This window comes from Lissotriton vulgaris, chromosome 5 (assembly GCF_964263255.1).
Source record: "Lissotriton vulgaris chromosome 5, aLisVul1.2, whole genome shotgun sequence".
In the NCBI taxonomy this organism is placed as follows: domain Eukaryota; kingdom Metazoa; phylum Chordata; class Amphibia; order Caudata; family Salamandridae; genus Lissotriton; species Lissotriton vulgaris.
Genome location: NC_141693.1, coordinates 2,032,891,468 through 2,032,909,468, shown reverse-complemented (window position 1 = coordinate 2,032,909,468; position 18,001 = coordinate 2,032,891,468). Strand labels below are relative to the sequence as shown.

The 18,001-nt window shown below is 44.7% G+C and overlaps 1 protein-coding gene and 1 long non-coding RNA gene across 2 annotated transcripts in view; one reads left to right on the top strand and one right to left on the bottom strand.

The window, feature by feature from the left end:
* Positions 1–18,001, top strand: part of PIP5KL1 (phosphatidylinositol-4-phosphate 5-kinase like 1) — a 370,871-nt gene that overhangs the window by 76,804 nt on the left and 276,066 nt on the right. The gene's annotated exons all lie outside the window — the stretch shown is intronic.
* LOC147718075 (uncharacterized) overlaps positions 1–18,001 on the bottom strand; it is a 241,599-nt gene that overhangs the window by 173,111 nt on the left and 50,487 nt on the right. The window contains exon 3 of the long non-coding RNA XR_015296130.1: positions 6,085–6,297. This is a non-coding gene — a long non-coding RNA (uncharacterized LOC147718075). The remainder of the gene's footprint in view (positions 1–6,084; positions 6,298–18,001) is intronic.

Here is an 18,001-nt window from a genome sequence, read left to right as displayed (position 1 = left end):
CGGCCCCTCGCGGCGGGATCCCTGGCTTTCACCTTGTGGATACCCTGCCGGGGCTATCTCACAGGGGAATACCAGGACGGGTTCCCTAAGCAAGCGCCGGGACACCCACTGCGGGTAGCTGTGCGCTATATAAGCTCAAATACATTTACATTTACATTTACTTTGGAATGGCTGCATGGAAACATGTTGTGTTTGGTGTCAAACACTTTGGAATTCTACCCCCCCCCCCCGCCAGTCCTGGTGGTGGGGGTAGAATTCCACCCTTTTAGAGGGAGAAGACATGTACATACTTACTTAACCAGTAATAGTTTAAAAGAACCCCAGCATCACAAAATGGATGCCACAGACACTGGTCTGACCTCCTGCTCCTGGACGAAACTCCGGCAGGGGAGGCCTGGACAATAGGTTTCCTGTCGCAGGGGGGTGTGACCACCTCCCAGACAGGCTTTACTGTATTGGGGTTGGGTGGGTGCATTCATAGAATGCTTTTCAGACAGTGTTGGGGCACACTTGGTGTCCCTGTGCATTCCCCAGTTCAAGCCGGTTGCAGGGGCACTCAATCCCTGCTCTGGTGCAAAATTGGACAAAGGCAAAGGGGTGTAACCACCCCCACCCAGGGTCCTCCCATAGGTGGGACCCTAGAGTAAGTCCAACCCCTAAACTTAGTATAATTATAGGAACCCAGTCCTTAGGACTTCAGATTACACCTGGACAAAACTCTGCAACATATATCCTGGAACTTCAACATTCCATTTCGACTAGAAGACAGAAGAATCTCCTTTGGGGTCAAGGAGTGACTCCCCTGTTCAAACAGGCACCAAAGAAGCATCTTGCCGGTCTGCATTTTCAAGGCTCCCGCCGGATCCCGACGGATTTGGGACTCAGAACATGGACTTCAAGATTTCTCAGAGGCTAACACGAGATCCCAGCAAAACTGAGACCCGCAACCCTCACGAGAGACGTGGGACCGGAACTCCTGGACACAGGAGTGGATCTCTGCTGCAATTTTAAGTGTGTTCTTAACTGTGGCTATTAACCTTTTAAATTGATGTTTTACTGTTTTATAAAAGATGGCAAACTTTTGTAAAGGTTTAATTAACTGTACGATAAATACATTACTTACTTACTCCTGGACACCGTGCACATCTGCTAGTGCATCAACTTCCCGAGCTTTCCTGCAGTTGTGCATTGGGCTACTTGTAGTCCAAGCCCCGAGCATCCTTTACACCAAAGATTGTGGGCCTACACTCCACGAGTGTTCCGTGGGCCCGCTTCTAGCATTTCCGCTCGAGGCTCCTTCGCGATCCCTGGTCCGTCGACTGGTGGGTCCCCACGAAGGTAACTCTTCTGTTTCTTGGGCTTTCCTGGTTGCTCGAGACGTGCTCTGACTCACCTCCAAAGGGTGAGTCCCTAAGACCTTGCTGGTCTGCACCGAAGGTAATCTTTGCTTTCTGCGTGGGTTGCTGTTGCCAAGGCTTGTTGGGTCCAATCCAGATACCAACATCGCAGCACTCTACATCCTTTATGGGACAGCTCAAATCCAGCTCTTGGTTGTCATCAACGCCTCCTGGTCCTCGTGGCTAAAGAGTCCAGCTTCACCTTCTGCACCTGAAATCACCCAATATCGGTGGGCATCTTCTCATTGAATTCCTGGTCACTGGCAAGTGACCCCGGCTCTGTCCCCTCTGCTTTCAGGTTCTTCAGATCTCTGATCCACCCTTAGATTCATCTGGACACTTTCCACTTGGCTGCCTGCAGCACTTTTCAACAGCTCGCCATGGAAAAGGACGGCGAAACCTGACACAAAAAGACACCTATGTACCCGGCTTCCCTGGGTGAGGTAACTCGAGTACTCCGGTGCTCCCGTGGGTATTGACTCTAGAACTGCCTAGTTCTAAAGGAGTTTACTCCAAGGCTCCTTCTAAGTGTCCCTGATCTTTAAAATTCTAATCGCAACTTTCTTTATAGAAGTCAATGGTGATTCGCGTCTGTGTTTAAACACTGCACGCATCCCCGTCGGTCCCCTGTGTCACTACCTTGGGTGGTTCCTGGTGGCCCCAGCGGTTCTACAGGCTCTAGGCCTGGTCTCTATGTCTATCGTGGTTCTTATACCACTTTCTTAGTATATGGTTTGGTACACCCCTAGGGCTTAACGTATATTGTGCTAATTTACTGTCTGCTAAATATGATAACTGTATGTACTTTTGCTTCTAGCCTCATAAAGAGACTAGAGGGATGTGTTTAGAATAAATACATATATTTTATATATATACCTGGTGTGGTTCTCCTTTCATTTGGTCATTCACAAGATTATAGACTGGTAAAACAAGCTGCTTTACATTCCTTCAAGACTTAGCTTGAAGGCTGCTCTCCACAGCTACCACTAGGATAGCTTTCTATATAGGTTGTCTTTAAACCTACCATCAATAAGAGTCGTTTGGACTGGTGCAAGGTGCCCACTAGAACTAGTGGACAGCATATGCCAGGCAAAAATCTCACTTTGGTGTGCAGCGTGTGGGATTCCAGTGTGCTTTTGTTTTACCAGATAATCCCAAGTGATTGACCATTTGACAACCACTAAAGGTACCAGAGGTACATTTAATACAAGCTTAAATATAGTAAGTTGTACTGAACTTAGAGTTGTGTGTCGAGGGCTTAAGTACACCCTTTCTACAACTCAAGATAGTTTAGTAGGTAAACAACTAGTGTAGGTAGTGCATACGGCACACCTCACTAGTTATGTCTTTACGGGCAGGAACCGGTGTGTCCCTGCCAGATGTCAGTATGTTACAGACATCCAAGTCTGACAAATTCCCTTTTCTAGAGCTAAGGGTTCTGTGTACTATGAGGAAACTAAAGACAGGCAAAAATGCAACCACCCAACATCTCAGAGAAGCGTTAGTTCAGGGTGACCGTAGGAAGGTTACAGAGCCCGAGAGGGTAGCCAGTGGGGTGAAAACAACAGAAGGGGAAGAGGCCAATGGTACCAATCCACAGGACTCAGACTCTGATGTTGACCAGGGAGGTGACAATGACCTAAACCTGGACAATCCAGCTCCAAATGGAGATGAAGAAGGCCAAAGTGGCCCTGTCTTTGTCCCTCCAGGAAGAGTTGGGAGTGTGCCTAGAAGGCCAAGATCTCCGTAAGTGGAGTCTAACCATTCTGGAACATCAATAGGGTATTCTGTCTCTTCTCATAGTAGGGACACCTCCCAAGAGAAGAGAGAGAACTGGCTGAAGTTTGAAGAAGCCCAGCTGGAGATAAGGAGACAAAGAGTAGCCTTAGAAAGGGAGACCCTAAAGCTTGAAAGAGCAAGGAAAAAGATGCGACTAGAGTCCCATGGTGGCAGCAATGTCTCTAGAGGTAGGGATAGGTCTTATGACCATAAAAACTTGAGGAAGATTGTCCCTCCCTACAAAAATGGGAATTACATCCACTAATGGATAACTGTACTGGAGAGGGACTGCAAAGTACAGAAGGTACCCCAGGGGCAGTGGGCAGCAGTATTGTGGCTCTCCTTTGCAGACAAAGGTAGAGACATGCTCCTCACTGTCAGAGAAGAGGATGCTGATAATTACAAAGTCCTGAAGAGTGCAATGATAGATGGGTTTGGCTTAACCGCTGAGCAGTATAGGATACAGTAAAGAGATACCCAAAAGACACAGACTCAGGACTGGGTTGACTTTGTTGATTGTGCTACTAGGGTTCTGGAGGGCTGGTTACTTGACAGTAAGGTGTGTGATTATACAGGATTGTATACCTTGATCATGAGGGAGCAGATCCTTAATAACTGTCAGAATCAGTTGTTGCAGCAGCACCTGATTGACTCTGAACTGGCCTCACGAAAGTTGTGGTAAGTGCAGACCTCCCCGTTAAATGCTTGCTTGGAAATGATTAAGAGACTATAGCCAGGTCTGAAGTGGAATTTAGGACCCATGCAGAAATGTGAGGGATCTCACACGTTTTTGCTGTGACTAGGTTGTAGTGTAGTTCCTATATCCCTGATAGGCTCTGCGCATTGGAATAATATACACTATCGTTTTGACATAGGACTAAGGTCAGTATGTCTCTATCGAGTACATTAAACTTAATTACATGTGGGTGACAGCTAACTCAGAGCTTACTAGAAACTTTCTCGAATGAAGAAGAAGGGATTCATTTCTGACAACCGCATAAACATGACAACTTTGTTTCTCTTAGAGTCGGAACAATATCTTCATAGTCGTGGAAACAATAGATAACCTTTTCACTCAGTCAATCGTGCATTCTTCGTTTCTATAGAGTTGCACAGAAATAGAGAGACGGGCGTTTCAATAAAAGGGTTTATTGAACAGTTTTCTTTCTCATGCAAGAGATATGAACTGCTACAATCGTAAGACAGAATGCGAAGTATAATGCGTAAAGCGTAAACAGTAATATAAAATAATACTGTAATAGCATGGTCTGTTGCTATGACATATATAAAAATACATACATAAATAACACAGGTTAAAATACTCAACTGGTGCTTCTAAAATAATCCTACCCCAGTGTACCTAACCTAAGTCTAGTACAGGGGAAGAGGTAGGTGCTGTTTTAGCTATAGTCTAGTTTAGTTTAGTTCTGCCAAGAATTGCCAAAAGTTTCACTAGGTTCTAATGAGCTCCATACCTTAGAACGAGAGCGGTTGGTATCTCTTTCCCAGGACTCGATGTTCTAACCGCCCGCAAGGGGAGTCAGAAACACTGGAGCTGTATTCTCGGCGAGGAGTATGACAGTGTCTGGTCAGTGCGTCAGTTGGGGACTTGGCTTCCTTCGGGTTTTTCTGTGGCGAGCTGCGTGCAAGTAGGTAGTCGAACCGCAGTGTTCCTTGCCATAGCAAGTGAAGGTATATTTATACCTTGAAGATGTTTAGGAATGCCAGTATTGACGTAAAAGTCGGGCATATGAACGTCATGAATGAACCCCTAAGGAATAGATGTTCATGCATAATAAATGAGTTCTTGGAGAAATAAATACTTAAGCAGGGGAAGTCCTAAAGGCTTAAGAGTCTGGTTTTCCAGGAACTCGTTGTGACGTAGATGAACGGATGTAAGTAGCCATGCCTGTATTTGGGTAGTATGGACTAAGCCTAAATAAGGGCTGGGTTTCTATGCCTTAATAGGGGAATGTGAATTGTACCTTTCTAAGGGCATGAATCGGGAAATTCATACGGAATCTAAATCAAAACACAACACCCGCTCCACTTTCATATGTACGACGTTAATAAATTCTAAACATGATGACATATCTAAAATGTATCTACACACGAAGTGCCAAAGGAATGTTTCAAACACATTGTAAATAATGTATCCAAACTAGTTGTAAGCATAACATTGCATTGGTGCTGTACACATTAAAGCAAGATATTCATTCTAATCAAATGTTGACATTTTAAATGCAAATTGAATGAATCATAAAAATATACATGTATGAAATGGCTCGTAAATGCAGAAGAAAAGGGCCAAAACCATTTCAGGTCAGATTACATAAAACTGTTTGTTTGTGGACAAGGTCACATATTGTCTTCGGTATTCAAATAACTCTTGTTCTCTATGAATAGTTCTACTATAAGCAGATTACTTGTGTCAAGAATGAAAAATACAAATTTGGAGAAAAAAAAAATGAATCATAGGAAAAAGTTCTAAAGTTAGGGGCATTTTATCAAGAACGGTGTTAAAATAATTGCCGGTTTAGCTGCAGAAAACTACAGCTAAAGCGGCGATAATGGGCTTGATGATATGCCCTGGTGAATTCCAATAGAAGCCCGTGTTCACACCAGAACATGGACTTCTATTGGAATTCTCAAGGGCATATTATCAAGCCCATTATCACCGCTTTAACGGCAGTTTCCAACTGCCGTTAAAGCGGCGATACTTTTAACGCCGTTCCTTGATAATATGCCCCTTAGTTCCTTGTTTATGAAAAATGAAGGTCAAATTCAAAGTCTCTCAGAACACAGTGTACCAAAATCAAAAGTCAGTGTTAGGGCTGGGAGAAAACATGAAATCTTCTATCTCTGTAGACAAAAAGTTCTCTACCATTGTAAGTGAAAGTTGGATTACCTCGTTTAGAAGATTAACCGCACATAGATGTGAAGTATCGCCTTCACCATTGGTCGCATCAGCAATGTTCATATCCGATGTTAATTGCGTGCCTGTTATTTCCTTTCGTACCTCAGCAGCAGCAATTTGCGTCTGTGAGTTTTCAATGAATGCCGTCATCAGGATTGGTAGCCGCTGGGGACAACACCACAGAGTATGGGCCGTTACCAGTTCCTGCAAAGTATCAACATCCATTAGCATGACTGATGGGAGTGTTAGACAGATGTCTAGCACGCATTTTTCACCGCAAAGCAGGCAGCGTAGAACAGGTAAGATGCAATCTTGCCAGATTGGTCTGAATGACAGAAACCCTGGGGTATTTAATTCTCCTAGATGAGGTAAACCCAGAATTTGAACAATGCGCTCACGACACTTCATCTCCTGCAGAGCTCTCTCCACAGGTGGTTTAGCTTGCCATATCGTAGCACAAGGAGAAAAAATAGTATCCCTGCAAGGAGTCCTAAAAGGAGGGGCAGTCCGCCAAACACAGAGTGCATGAAGTTTGGAATTATTCCTAGGACTGCTTGAAAAGGTGCTTAACAGTCCGGAACATACGTTCTTAAATAGATGTACAATACCGCTCGTATCAGACGTGTTTAAGACATGACCTAACATTTCTGAGAGATGTATAGGCCAGTTTGTATTCAAAAGGGCATGTATCTCGGCAGAAGTCCTTGCGACTTGTAGATCATAGGTTTCTTTGGCCGAGGTCAGTAGCACAGTTTTTTGCAAAAGAATGGCTTTCATTCTGCTTAGAGTATCAATTTGTATAGAAGAGATGTTCAGTGAAGGCCATAGAGGCAACTCCCTGTCTGTCTTGGTTTGTGGAAACAATACTTGCATACAGCAAGTGACCCTGGCTGACACAGTTACTAGATATGGAATACCTGGCAACATGCCACAGCAGCTGTGATCGTTCAACATGAGGTAACTTCCATTTGAAAGTTGTCCAAAAATTGGATCAATCACTGCAGCTGGTGAACCTTGCAGGTGACAGGATAAGTTGTTAGAGGAACAATCGCAGGCCCTGTGTAAATGAATACCCTGCAGCTAAAAATAATTTACCCTTTGGACTTGAAATTTGACTTACACCTCAATTATTCATTTATCACACTCACACGCTTGGCACATCTCCAAAAGGGGGATAGTCAATGATATTACACATTTTTACTTTTATTCCAAAAACAGAAAATATTAAAAAGTGCACAATAGCAGATCAATACATTTCAATATTAACAAGCATTTGCAATGCAATAGGTCTCGCATTAGGAAAGTTTGAGCTATTGGTTTTGTAAATGACACATTTTTTTATTTCTGTTTTGTTTTTGAAAATAGCGAAATTAATAGCTTTGTCATTTACAAAGCCAATAGTTATAACTTTCGCAAATGTGAAACCTATAGCATTTGTAATGCAATACGTGTTGTATTTACGTGACTTACATGTATTGATATTACAAATAACAATGGCTTTACATTTTTTAATAATGAATACTTAAATAAAAGTTATTGTAATTTATAATGGCAATAGCTTAAACTTTTGTAAATAACTTTTGTGAAGATTATGTTCAGTGTATTTTATTGTGACGAAAATCCAAGAACAGAAGTGAAATATTAACTTTTTTTTGTTACATTTGTAATAAAGCTTAAAACATTGAGAGAACATATTTGAACCAGTTGTTGTTAAATGGTTGCACAGATTGATGATGTGGTGGCGCTGAGTGATGTTGTGATGGCGAACGAATGATGCTGATGCATTCAGTGATGCTGTGGTAGCGCATAGTGATGTTGTGGTGCCCCTGAGTGATGCTGTGGTGGTGCTGAGTGATGCTGTATGCTATGCTATGTTTTGTTTTGCTATGCTATGCTGTGTTTTGTTATGCTATGCTATGTTTTGTTATGCTATGCCATGTTTTGCTATGCTATGCTTTGTTATGCTATGCTATGCTATGTTTTGTTATGATATTCTATGTTTTGTTATGTTTTATTTTGCTATGCTTTGTTTTGCATTGCTATTTTTATGTTATGCTATGCTTTTTTGTGTTTGGTATGCTATGCTATGTTTTGCTATGCTATTACATGTTTTGTTTTGCTATGCTATGTTTTGATTTGTTTTGTTAAACTATGCTATGTTTTGTTGTGTTTTGCTATGTTTTGTTATGCTATGTGTTGTGTTTTGTTATGCTATGTTTTGTTATGTTATGCTATGTTTTGCTATGCTATCCTTTGTTTTGCTATCCTATGCTTTGTTTTGTTATGCTATGTTTAGTTTTGCTATCCTATGTTTTGTTTTGTTATGCTATGCTATGTTTTGTTGTGTTTTGTTATGCTATGCTTTGTTTTGCTATGATATGTTTTGTTATGCTATGCTATGCTTTGTTTTGTTATGCTATGCTATGCTAAGCTTTGTTTTGTTATGCTATACTATGTTGTGTTTTGTTATGCTATGCGATGTTTTGTTGTCTTTTGTTATGCTGTGCTATGTTTTGCTATGCTTTGCTATGTTATGTTTTGTTATGTATGCTATGTTTTGTTGTGTTTTGTTATGCTATGCTATGTTTGGCTATGTTTTGTCATGCTATGTTTTGTTATGCTATGCTTTGTTTTGTTATGTTATGTTTTGTTATCTTATGCTATGTTTTGTTCTGCTATGTTTTGTTGTGTTTTGATATGCTATGCTATGTTTTGTTATACTATGCTATGTTTTGTTTTGCTTTGACATGTTATGCTATGCTTTGTTTGTTTTGTTATGCTATGTTTTGTTATGCTATTCTATGTTTTGTTGTGTTTTGTTATGCTATGCTATGCTTTGTTGTGTTTTGCTATGCTATGTTTTGTTTTGCTATGTTTTGTTTTGCTATCCTGTGCATTGTTTTGTTATGCTATTCTATGTTTTGCTATGCTATGCTGTGTTTTGTTATGCTATGCTATGTTTTGTTATGCTTTGCTGGTGCGGTTGAGTGAGGGTGAGGGTGAGTGAGGGTGAGGGTGAGATGGTTCTGAGGGTGAGGGGGTGTGAGGGTGAGGGGGTGTGAGGTTGAGGGTGTGAGGGTGAAGGGGTGGGAGGGTGTGAGGATGTGTGAGGGTGAGGGGGTGTGAGGGTGAGGCGGTGTGATGGTGAGGGGGTGTGAGGGTGAGTGAGAGTGTGTGAGGGTGAGAGGGTTGTGAGGGTGAGGAGGTGTAAGGGTGAGTGAGGGTGTGTGAGGGAGGTTGAGGGGTTGTGAGGTTGAGGGTGGGTGAGGGTGGGTGAGAGGGTGTGTGAGGGTGAGGGTGTGTGAGGGTGAGAGGGTTGTGAGGGTGCGGGTGTGTGAGGGAGTGTGAGGGTGGGTGAGCGTGAGAGGGTGTGTGAGGGTGTGAGGGTGAGGGGTTGTGAGGGTGAGGGGGTGTGAGGGTGAGTGAGGGGGTGTGAGGGAGGGTGAGGGGGTGTGATGGTGAGGGTGGATGAGGGTGGGTGAGAGGGTGTGTGAGGGTAAAGGGGTAAGGGAGGGTGAGGGACAGGTATTGGACATTGAGGGACATACGCACGGAGCACTGAGGGGAGCAGGCATGGGGCAGTGAAGGACACTGGTTTGGGGCAGTGTGGGTAAAACATGAAAACAGGTCGAGACCTAAAAAACTGAAGACCCAACTTCTACTAATGGCACCGGCAATACTGATGTGATAAGAAAGAGCTGTGGGTGAAACACACTAAGATAAATAGCACAGCGGTCTTTTGAAATGAACGGCCACATGACATTCTGGATAATAAAAAGGGCTATTGATACACAAATGGCATCGCCTCCCACTTCCTTGGACGCAACTCCGAGTTGAAAGCTCAAATAGTTAACTGAGGGGGTGGCGATGACTCAGAAAGCTCTTCGCCGTACAAACTGCGAGCGCCTAATGCAGTCAAAAATCGGTTTCGTACAGAGTGTGATATTATAAGAAGTAGATGTTAATAACTCAGGGAGAAAGCGAAAAGGGCGTTTCCTATGCGCCAACCCAAGTGCGCAACTACAAAATACAGGCCTTGAATCTGGATCTCTATTATTAAGTCTCTCTCTCTCTGCCCGATGAACGAGCGAATTTCAAGTAAAAAGCGGACTAACCATCACACAGCTTTCTTATTACATATACTCATGCCATATTTGAACGTTTATGTTGTTCACGTTCTCCACAATGATTAATCGATAGAAATGTATACTTGCATTTTAATGAGTAACTACGACAATTTCGACTAAAACTCAATTTGAAAGTGATTTATAGTGACAGCTGTGCAGTATACATAGCGCAATTTTAGTCACTGAAATAGTCACAATTAAGTGCAATATCGGTATGTCAGGCGCGTGTTTCCCATCATGCTCAACACATCACATTACAAGATCAGCTTAGTTTTCGAAAGGGTTGTGGTGGGAATTGCATCCTGCGCGCAATCCTCTCTGTTTCTGCAGGCCGGAGAAAGAATTGCGTGCATTTTTAATTCGGGGCCTCTTCGAAGCTGGTTTACGTAGCCGGAGTTCTAGTCCTGGTGATTTGCATACAGTATCGGGAAAACATGCCGTTTTCAGGTCACAGGTCAGGCGTTTTGGTTATTATTGCTGGCAAAACGTTAGTGGGGGTTTTAGATTGCCACTTGCCACTGATTTTTATTTATTTCAAAATGGTTCTGTAATGTGAAACTGCTAAAAATAAAACTCATCCTGCTGTCCCACCCACAAGGATTCTCTAACGATGTGGGCGTCAGTCAATTCATCACGCATGTAACGCTTCTGGGAAATCCCTGGGCACCGGGGGATGGTATCTTCCACTGCAGGCTGGGTGTTAAAGCTGATACGCGTCTAATGAAGCTGGAATGTAAATTAAAGTCTTTTGAAAAAGGAAGCCCGTAGTGAAGTGACGCACAGTATTTTGACAATAACGCTAGGCAGTAGCAGTATGGAGAACTGATTTTCCTCCTCTTCAGCCAGTGTTCTGAATGACATACACATCGACTGACGTTAACGAGTGCTGGGCTGCAAAGACTGAAATATCAAATGCAGTCTTCTGCAAAAAAACAAGCCGGCAAGTGGTGCGCGCGCACTGCATCCCCTTGTGTGTTCTTGGCTGCATGACCAAACTAGTGGTGTGCGTGCACGCTGCTCGGCTGTGAAAGAAAAGCTCATTAGAACAAGCTCTCAGCATTGCTGTGGCAGGGGTGGGACGGGAGCGCATGCCTTTAAAGTCTGATGCGAGGCACAGACAAATGGCTGGTTTGTGCACGCGCATAGATCACATGAACTGTGGCTAATCCGCCGTTTTGGCAGACTTTTCCAACCGCTTAGTAGAATCTTTACAAACAAGCATTGCTAAAGCAATGCTTTAGGTCGAGACCTAAGAATGGGTACACGAGTTCCCACAATAAAAATTACAGTTAAAATCCATAATCACTAAGGAACATTGCATGAATATACAATTATAGCAGCAAACTAACACACAGAAGGAACAAAAAAGAAAGGCAGCATCTGTCCGCCATTGTGTAGTTAATCTGAGAAAACTAAAGACAGAGCAAGGGACAGTAATATTTGGCCTCTATGCTTCTAGTCCTGTTTCTGATTTAACAACATTCATTGCGTTGACGCGTTTCGGTGGAACTGTACGAATAACATAGAAAATTCCTTCCACCTTTGTTTCAACTCAAAATATATAACAAAGATATAACACAAAAGGACATATTTTAGAACATATTTCTTAATTAGAATGACATGAAGAACATATCAACATTATTTTCGTAGCAATACAGCAATGTCTCAATGAAGCAATATCACATTGTATCAAAAACAAAAATGCAGGTCATGCTCCAGCCAAACTATAGCAAAATAGCAAAGCAAAAATGCCTAGCTAGGATTAAAAGACCAGAAGAGAGCCAATTGCTGTCTCTAGATCCCTGCCTAAACACACAGGGCCTCAATTATGAGAAATGACGCATCGCTGCGTGAAAGCAACGATGCGTCACTTCTCAGTGCGCACTCCTTGAGACATTCCTGATGCGTCATATTTACAGTATGACGCATCATGTCGCAAGGATTTACAAATACGTCAGTAATTCTGATGTATCTGTAAGTGCAAAAGTGACGCATTGCTGGAGTGTGTCACAAAAGTAACGCAATTCCAGCAATGCATCCTTTCAAAGTGAAAGGGCCTGCGTCAGTCTTACGCCTGCTGTGAGGCAGGCGCAAGATTTTGACGCAACGACTTCCTAAAAGTGACGCAGTGAAATCTCATAGATTTCACTGCGTCACTTCTACGACCCTTCCTTGCGTCAATACGCCCCCCTTGCATACATTATACCTGGCGCAGGTATAATGTGACGCAGGGGTTTACAAAGTGACGCACTGCCTCATAAATGAGGCCCACACAGTAGACAAGTTCTATCCTCCATGACTGATGACTAAATGCCCACTCTCATAGCTAATACGGAAACATGGAAACCAGAGCAAGGCTGGATGGACTGAAGAAATAAGGCAATCAGTGTCATCCAGCCCTCTCTGGCATTCATTCCTCTCTCAATGGTATCCAGAATGGGAATGTACCATTGCTCCCTGTTTTTCCGTTTGATTTCAGTATTGCGCCCCTAATGTTGCATGTAATCTTTCCAATTATAAACCACTCAATTTCCGTGTGTTTATGTCCGGCTGTGGCGAAATGTTCCACTAACGAAGCATTCCTTGTTTTAGTTTTCACAGCTGATCTGTGCTCCAGCATACGCAGCCTCCATTCTCTCCCAGTCTCGCCCACGTATGCTAGCCCACAGGGTTGTGGATGTCGTAGTGAAGCCATTGTGAGTGACTTGCTTCGTCACCGTGCAGTGTTCACAGACACTGCATGGACCGCATTTAACATTTCCCAGGACTTTGTTCATTTGTAAATTTGCCTGGATTTGGGGCCCATTTGTCCTGTAGGGATTCACCAGACCTTTCTTGTTATCATTTCGTTTGAAGGCAAACAAAGGTTTAGGAAGGTTGCACTCCTGGCCCATTAAGGATGTTCCAATTCGAATTGACAACATTCTTCAGTCTATTGCTGACACTAGAAAATTGTGTCACAAAAACTAGGCCTTTGTCAGCGGTGTCTTTCTGACTCGTGTTCTCCAACTGGTTCTGTTCTCGCATGCTTTCGCAGTTGTGGTATCTTGCACATTCAAATGCATGTTTGATCAGTCTTTTTGGGTATCCCCGATCAAGGAGGTTACTCTTAAGTACTTCTGAATGTTTATAGAAGTCATCAAGAGTCGTGCAGTTTCTCCGCAAGCGGAAGAACTGGCCAGAGGGTATATTATCCCCCTGGCCAGAGGGTATATTATCCCTCTGAGCTCGGGGATGATAACTCCCATGATGCAACAGAGTGTTTGTGTCTGTGGGCTTAGTGATAATTACACAGAAAAGGAACCTGATGTATTTTTGATGGTGATATCAAGAACATTGACTGAAGTGTTGTCATACTGTGCTGTGAGTCTGAGGTTGGGATCACCCAGATTCAACCAACCCACAAACTCCACAAGCAGACCCTCTTCACCCTCCCATCATCTGATCAAGATGTGTTCATAGAAGGCGCCGCCTCATTATAGATGTGCCTGTCCTCAAAGCGCCCACGTGCAGGCCAGCCAGACGAGGCGCACATAAGCATGGGCGAATTTTGCGAATCTCGCGTTCGCGAATTTTGCGGATTTGCGAACTCGCAATCCGCAAAATCCGCGAATTCCCGCGAATTTGCGGATTTTTTTTTTTGTGTTCGCCCGTGTTTCTGCCAGTTCGCGAGGGTTTTTACAATTTCGCAATTTGCGAACTTACCTGTCGGGTCGCAAGTTTTGCGAACTTGTTGTTTCTACGTGTCCAGCCTGTTTGGGACACTCTTCTTCATCACTGCCACTCTCTGTCACCACTGCCACTCTCTGACTACTCATGCCACCCTCTGGCCCACCCATGCCACCCTCTGTTTCATCACCACACCCTCTGGTTGTCCAGTGTACATTATTTTCGGCAAAGCAAAGCACACCTTCCCTGCCTCAAGTGACCTGAATTAATTTGGGGCTGATTAATGTGTCACAGAATATTTTTTTAGCTGGCACCTGCTTCCTTAGTGCGCCCTGATTAGTGATCTTTTGCACTTGCTAAGTGCTTTCATTGTTGCAAAATTAGTTACAACACCTGCCCTGCCCCAACTGACAATAATAAATTAGGGGCTGATTAATGGATTTTAACTTCCAGCCTGGCTCCTGCTTGTCTCCCTTAGCTGTAATTCAGGACCTTTGTGGCATATGTGTAACTATTCTGAGGTTCAGAGCAGGGTCACATAATAGTTGCAACTGGCAACTGAACTCTGGAGGGGCCCCTCAGGAAGCACTACAGGAAATGGCTACTAATGATGAGCCTGAACTTTTGAACCTGGTAAGTAGTTTCAGTTTTGCTAAGATCGTATTTCTGCAATTTAGCACTTATTCGCGGGGCGCGAAGTTGTACTGGGAAGCCGCGAACTCACGCGAACAGTGCGAGCAGTGCGAGCAAAATCCGCTGCTCGCGGATTTGCGGATTTTGCGGGAGATTCGCGAATCTCGCGGATTGCGAATTTCCCGAAAATCCGCAAAATCCGCGAGCGAAACGGATTTTCCGCCCATGCTTAGGCGCACAGGCTGCCCCCATGCTGTGCCCTTGCATTGCAGGTAGAGGTCATCTTTGAATAACAACAGGTTGTTCTTCAGCACCAGGGTCATACGCTGAATAATACATTCTTTATTGGCACCTTTAACGACCGCAACGGTCAAGAAACCGCTGATGCCTTTGACTGTAACCTCCTGTGGGATGTTGGTATACAATGCGTCTACGTCGAGGGTCACCAGCCACGGTTTGTGATCACAGAAGCGGTGCCCGCGACCATGGATATTATATGTGCAGAGTCCCTAACATAAGATTTCTGTTTTGCCACCATGGGTTTCAAAAAGCATCAACATACTGGCCGAAAGGTTCTAAGAGGGAACCGATGCCACTAACTATCGGCCGCATTGGTGGTGGCGATGCAGGCTTATGGATCTTGGGGGACCTTAAATTGCAGGTGTCAGGGCATTATCATTCTCCAAATATTCAAGCTCTGCCTCGTCACCCAATCATTCGCTTCAGCGTCGGGAAGAATCCTGCTAACTTGTTTCTCAAGTCCCTCCAGTTTTGAATGGGGGTCTCTCGAATAGTGGTCAGCTACACCCAATGAAGCCATCATCCTCTGATCGTAGTCACTCGTGTTAAAAACAACAACCCCTCCCCCCTTATCTGCGGGCTTCATGGTAAGGTTCAAGTCCTCCTTTAAACCTTTCAAGGCAGCTATAAGTTCACCTGACATGTTATTTTTATCTGGAAATGCATCCTTTACAATCTCTTTTACCTTAGTCTCCACAACATGTTCAGAAATATCTACACTCTTACATACAGAGCCTATAGGGGGGTAAATGTCAATTTACCTTTCAATCCTGAAACATTTTCTGGGGCTACATACTCCCTATTTTTAAATAATTCTGGTTAATCTGATTTTTCTAAAAAAAGGCTCTCAAATCCTTTTCGAGACTAAATTTATTCACTTTGGATGTGGGTGCAAATGTAAACACTCTACATAGAACCACTATTTCGTCTTTGGTCAGTACTCTATCTGACAAATGGATGATAGGGATGGCTTTGTTTACCTCGCATTCTGACGCCAATATCGCTGGTTACGAGTTTTCAGATATTATGGGGGAAAACATGCTGTAATTCTTGAGGGGGAGCCCGCTGGTATTCTTGAGGGGGAGCCCGCTGGTATTAGCCCCTCCCATGTCCCTGATTTATCCTCGTCCGTTTTCTCTGGCGTGAGTCTAAAAAATACCCATAGTTATTGTGAGGGGTATGGACTCCTTGATCAACATTACCAGGGTCCTCACTGCTAAAGCCGGAGGTATCTGAAAAAGTGACTCCTTTTCTACCACCTCTCGAATAAATAGGTCTTGGTTCGTATTGTCCACCACCTCCCTGTTCCCTGGATTGTTGAAAATAATTGTTAGAAATGGCGATTTCCGGTTGGCTAAGGCTTGCGCCAAAGCCAGGCAGAGACCACCACTCTAGTCAGGGCAAGGGAGTCACACGCCAAAGATAACCCCTGCTCACCCTCTAGGCAACGTGGCGCGAGCAGTAAGGCTGATCCCGGAGGCATTGTAAGTTAAGTATTTGCGCACGCACCCACCAGCAACAACATCCCAGGCCCCCCACAAAAGGAACTCCACACAAGGTTATATATAAAAATAGCCTTTGTATTATACCAAACACATTAGATAATAAACACACAATTTACCCTGTGCCACTGGCACGGGCAGAATTTACAGGGGATTATGTGCAAGACAGGGCCACATGGACCACTGTCAGGAATAAGCACTTTTAGAACTAGCACTTGGTCGGAATAACGCTTAGCACATAGCACATATAATAACTGTAGCACCAAATAACAAATGTAGCACACAACCAGTAACCACTGGTAAAGGGTAAGTACCTCCTACGCAATCCTAACCACCTTAGGCAAATATCACACAGGGAACCATGAACACACTAGCATAACCTATACTAGATAAAACAACCTCCTAAGCATAAACATATGTCTAGAGGTATCAGAACACAGGGTGCGCAAAACCTACTGCACACAGTACATTTCCTAACACCCAAAAAGCAATAGCACATGAATCACATTAGGGTCCAGGTGGCGCCACTGCGCCACAACCTAAACGTAGCAGCTGCCCACTACTTGCTGGGCAACTGAGGACAGGAACAGGGCCTAAACGCTGCAGCTGGCACAAAGTGCTGCGCAGCCGGGGAAGGCCAAGGTAGGGATGAAGGAGTGCGACTCACTCCTCAGTCCAAACAACATGTCCCTAGGAAGGAAAATCTAAACGGCGCAGCTGCCCACTACTTGCTGGGCAGCTGTAGACTCAAAACTGTGATATGGGCTCTCACTGACACTAGGACAAAGACTGCTCAAAAATGTGCAAAGGGTTGGAGCCCTTTGGCTCTAGAAATAAACACTTGCCCTTCGTTGGAGCTCTCTAGGCTCAAAAACAATGTGTCCCCAGGGCCCTCTAGCTCCTAAAAGAATCATGCCAGCTGGTGGGCCTATTCAAGGCTCAAAAACAGAAGGTGTCCCCTGTTGGATCCATGCATGGCTCGGTACAACGGTGTGGCGGCCCACTGCCATCCGGGGCCGCCCTAACTCTGAGTTTAAACGGGGGAAAGACCTGGGCCTCTCTGGCCCCTTAAAACATCTATGGCCCCTATGGGAGCGGCCCTCTGCAAGACGGGGCAGCTCTAACCATGGATGCACCGCTGTGCCTTAATTAGGCACCATCTATCGCCTGCACGGAGCCCCCCCCAGCCCTTTCTCACTCACCGGGCTGGACTTCCTGGCAGGGGCTCCTCCGGGCGGTTCTACTTCTCCTGCGGCGGTAGCGCTTTGCGGGGCTCTCTCACCACATGAGAGCCCCGCCTTAACAAGGCACCCGGCCCACTTCACCCGGTCCCCCATATCGGGACCGGGACTTGTAAAATGGAGCCAGCAAGGCTCCAGGATGTCTTGCGACAACTCGGGGAGGCGGGGTGGGCTCCCGGCCTCCCCACGCAGCACCAGCTCCTTGTTGGGCGGCGGGCAGCATCTCCGGTCTCCCTCTTTGACCCGGGAGACCGGCAAGGCGGCAATGGCTTCCCCCCAGGCAAGGGGAAGCGGAAGTGACATCATCCAGGCTCCGCCCACAGTCAGGCAGGCTCGAGCCTGGCTTCCGATTTTTGCCGCGGCGGTGGCACCGGCATTTTCTTTCTCGGGGGGATACGAGGGTTAGGCTCCCTCGATATTAAAGTAAAAAGTAGGA